We start from the raw sequence: 4936 nt of genomic DNA on the forward strand, positions 1-4936 counted from the left end.
TCCGGTCTGGTTTGATCTGGAACAATCAGGCAAAGATTTTTATTATCTACGTACATTAAACCTTTCGAGTACGTAGGATTATAGAGAAATACTAATTTTTCGCAATTTGGCACGTTATTGGGAAGAAAGTTCATTTTTTCCACTAAAATTTTGTTAAAGAAACGGTTACTGCAAAAAAAGTTTCAACCTGGCTGAGATATTTGTCCCACCGAGTTTGAAAACAGTGTTTCGAGAAAAACGCGGTTAAAGTTTTTCATATTAGTTTTTTGTGTATACAGTTTAATTTTTTAGATTTACCTCTAATCGGCGATGCTTGCTCCATACAATTGGTCTTCCTCTGACACGTCAACCTCATGTTCTTCTTTTCTTATTGATAAAATTGACTTCCTAGCTTCTTTGGCTTGGTCAGTGATGCTGCGCTCAGCTAGCTTTCGAAAAAATTCTACGTACTCGAAAGGGAAATATATCTGAGAAGATTGTGTTAAAATTTCAAACCAATCGGATGGAAATTGGCTGAGATATTTGTCCCACCGATTTTGAAAACAGTGTTTCGAGAAAAACGCGGTTAAAGTTTTTCATACTAGTTTTTTGTGTATACAGTTTAATTTTTTAGATTTACCTCTAATCGGCGATGCTTGCTCCATACAATTGGTCTTCCTCTGACACGTCAACCTCATGTTCTTCTTTTCTTATTGATAAAATTGACTTCCTAGCTTCTTTGGCTTGGTCAGTGATGCTGCGCTCAGCTAGCTTGATGCGGCGCGCGTCTGCTTCCACGCAGAAGTTGTAGTAAGTGGGGCCAATTTTAAGATACAAAACTTGCATGATTTGCATTATGCTATTGTAGCCATCGTTATAATAATATGTAGCTACATCTGTAGCTATATCCATAATTTTTCTCACTTGAAAAAACTTTGAGAGCCATAGACCACACAGTAGCGTTGAAGCTCTCGTTAGAGTTTTGCGTGTAGCCTTCTTTATTCTTCTAATATTGAAAACAGTAGAAGAATATATCCCTATGTCTGTCGAGCGTACAGAAGGTGTGGTCCCTCCGAACGGCCGCAGCTACTTCGTGGCGCGAAGGGAGATACTCCGCTTTGGTTGGCGCTACGACTATGTTACGGGCCCCGTATCGGTTTTAAACCACTTGTACCATATTTTTAACATTCAAAACTAGTGATATAAGCAAAAAAAGAATTTTCGATTTTTTCAAAGTTCAACCGTGGCGTTACCCCTTAAAAGTTTGTGCTGTTTAGACTGTTTCTCGCTATTACGTTATCTGAATGCGAGGGGAATATTTGCAAGGGGACGAGAAATTGGGTGTAAAGTGACAACGAAAAGATTTCAAGAGAATAGTAGATATAGTATATTCAACTTTAACTAATATTCGATAATAATAATAATAATAATAATATATGTATATATATATATATCCTTATACTTATATAATTGCGTAGATAATGTCGCCGCAAATGTACAATATTTAACAGGGGTTAGTTATTACGCATGATTTTTTAAAATATTACCAGTATTTATATATCTCTATATATATATATTTATATATATTATATATATATGTATATGTGTGTTGTGTCTGTGTTTTTTTACTTCATAAATACATACATACACATACAGTCGTATAAATCTCTATACGCTCGTGTATGCATATGCACATACAGTGTATAACATGTTCGGCCCATCCGTTCCCGTCGTCCGATAAATTCGTTTCCTAAATACGCGCCTATTCTCGTACATTTCTAATGCATATCGCATCAATCGCGTCCGTCGACGTCGCGGATGGACCATCGGAGAATGTACAGTTGCAAGCTCGCCTAAATCTAAAAATGTAGACCCTTGAGAGCGCACTACCCACGTTCATAATTGGAAGGACACTTGCAAAACATCTTTGCCACGGAAAGTCGTATGCGTGTATCGTCAGAACAATTACCGTCGTCCGTCGTTGCGTCGGTGCATCGCGTCGTCCCGAAAACGCGTGATTTTTTTCCGACCTTGTTAAAAAATATGCACGAAAGTGCGCAGCTTCGCAAACAATACGCGGCGTTATGATGAAAGAGAAAACGACCGTTTTTCGAGCGAGACGATAACTTCTTTTTCTTCTTCTTTTCGGCGAGAAACGCCGAAAACCTGAAAACCTGCAGCTAAGTAGGAGATAGAAAGACCCTTATTCTCTGAACTCTCTTTTCCCTTATAGGGAAATGTAATACTGATAAGTAATAATTTGGCCAGTGATAATTATTGAACGACAGTAATTATCATTGGCCAAATTATTACTTATCAGTATTACATTTCTATAAGGGTTGTCGATGAAAGTGCCTCTGAATGCGACTGATGAGCGACTTCTGATTATCTGCTTATCGACATATTTGGAGAGGCGTGTTTCTCCTTTCGTATGATCCATTACTAGAACATAAGAAGAAACAGAAGCGATCGCGAATTAAGCGACACATCGACGGACTTGAGAAAATATACACCGTGCCGGAAACAAAATATGCGTGAACATATTCCCTCGTTCGTGTTATGATTGAGAGGCATTATTTCTGCAGGACAACTCTTCATGATCACATTCGCACGAGCGTGGTAGTGTGATAATAATCATAAACTTATATTAATCTGTATTGTACGTATTAATATGTTGAGTCGTATACACAGAGAAAGAGAGAGAGAGAGAGAGAGAGGAAGGAGGAAAGGGAGAGGGTGGAAAGAGAGCGGAGGAGAGTGAAGGGTAAGAAAGAGAGGAGAGAAAAGAAAGAAAGACGCGCGTATGATCGTAGGAAGTAATTCAGTGATCATGATGTCGATTTTGCATATTCATCACGCATATTCAGCGTTAGAGGCGCACCTCTCTGTTCTCATTTCGGCTATTTTACAACGTATCTTACACGATCGACTTAAGCGAGGTCTCGGAAACAGACCGACACAATGGCCGTATGTAGTGTTAAATGTGCGCGGTGGGAATAATTGTCTCATAGCTTCAATCCTACGAAACGCAGTGATCACGGCGATTGTGTCACGGTGAATGTTCGCGCTCTCCTATTTACAGAGTTCAACCGCAATCCACGAATAGACAGAAAGAAAACGACGGTGTATTATAAATCGCCTGTCAGGAATACGATTCGATTAATTATTCTACGTGGTGCGACAAATGATTATCTTCGCCGTCGTGCGTTGTCTCCTTCGACGATAATAAAGTCGTCGCTGACCAGTAATAGAAAGTGAGAGGTCACGGTAAGGCGACGATCTCGTGCGAAGCCCGCCTACCCGCTCAGAGGCTTCCCAAGACCGAGAAAACGTCTTTACGAAGTGGTTATTTCTCTGCTTTATCAATAGAGACGTAGATAGAGTATAGGCAACTACGGTGATAAGGATCGAATTATGTGTTGCGTCCCTTGTCGTCGAAGACGGTCGCGTCGGAGAGGAGACGTTCCTCGGACCGGAGGGTTTCCTTTGCTCGCGTCTTCTTATTCTTTTTTCATTGCTTTCGTAAATTGCATTCGAGAGATAGTTTCGTTAAGTTTACAGTGGAGGAGAAGTGGACATATATTGAGCGATCTCTCCGACTCGCGTGGAGTTCGAGCGGAAATCGCGAGGCTTCTCTCGCTATTAGCGTATTGCAAGAGAGACGAAACAGCTCTCGTACGGTATACGTATACTAACACACGATTACACTAGGTCGTTCATCGGTTCAACTCACGAAAATACGTAGAAAACGTTCGCGCCTGCAATTTGAAAACCTGCAGCTAAGTAGGAGATAGAAAGACCCTTATTCTCTGAACTCTCTTTTGTCGATGGAAGTGCCTCTGAATGCGAGTAATGAGCGACTTCTGATTATTTGCTTATCGACATATTTGGAGAGGCACTTCTATCGACAAAAATAGAGTTCAGAGTAAGGGCCGAAATGTATCTCGCGAGATGTGTGTGCACCCAGATTTCTCCAAGTCGCGTCTTCGCCTAAGACACAATCTGGTCTAATTCCACGTAAAAAAGTTAAATCGAGAGGATAAAGAGAGAGAAAGAGAGAGAGAGAGAGAGAGAGAGAGAGAGAGAGAAAGAGAGAGAGAGAGAAAGAGACATCGTCCAAAAATATCGATTGCAAACTTTGTTCGTCTTCGTTTTCTGTACAAACTAAGAGCTGATTGTTGCGTACAGGATGGTTATTACTTTGGTCTGTCATTTTCACAATAAATTTGGTCGTGCCTGCACGAGAAGCGGCAAAGGATGCGCGCAAAAGTGGGTAGGTAACACGTTCTCATTAGCTCGTGGCATAATCTCAACAATCGCGTTATTCTCCAAAGAAAAGAAAGAAACAAGGGATTCCCTTCGCGAGCGAGACACGTCGCGCCGATTCATCCCTACGAAGTGCCATACTATGACGAAGTGTACATCGCAAGTACATCGCGTATCCCGCGTTTCGGAAATTAGCGCGTATTCTAAGTCTCCTTGTAACAATAACGATAATAGTATTTTACAATATCTTGTCCGCTATCACTATCTGTATGTCGTCATGCATCTGAATCACAGAAAGGTAAAATCAAAGCTTCGTCCCGACAAGTTTGCGGCAAGTGTTTCCTAACAAACGCGTCGCGCATGCAGACGAGATCGTCCCGTCGTCTTACGCCCGAGACTCTATGACTCGACTCCGCTAATTTTTCGCTTAGTTCGCTAGAATATCTCTACATACGGCGGACACACACGAAACTCTGTAAACCTCTAGCTGCCGAAAGCGCGCGCTACCGAGCTACGAATGATTATCATCGTTCACTTGTCTTATTCCTAGTATCGACGTGAGATTGCGACAGGTCTAGCTTAGTCAGAGCATAGAAAACTACTCGTAAGTAGATAACAACTCGCAGGCGAAAACGACACCTCGGATACGCCGTAACGTGTCTTGCACGTTCGCACGGACTCCGATTAGCGT

This window comes from Odontomachus brunneus, unplaced genomic scaffold (genome assembly GCF_010583005.1).
Source record: "Odontomachus brunneus isolate Ranch 3 - 2012 unplaced genomic scaffold, Obru_v1 Obru_scaffold_012, whole genome shotgun sequence".
Taxonomy (NCBI): domain Eukaryota; kingdom Metazoa; phylum Arthropoda; class Insecta; order Hymenoptera; family Formicidae; genus Odontomachus; species Odontomachus brunneus.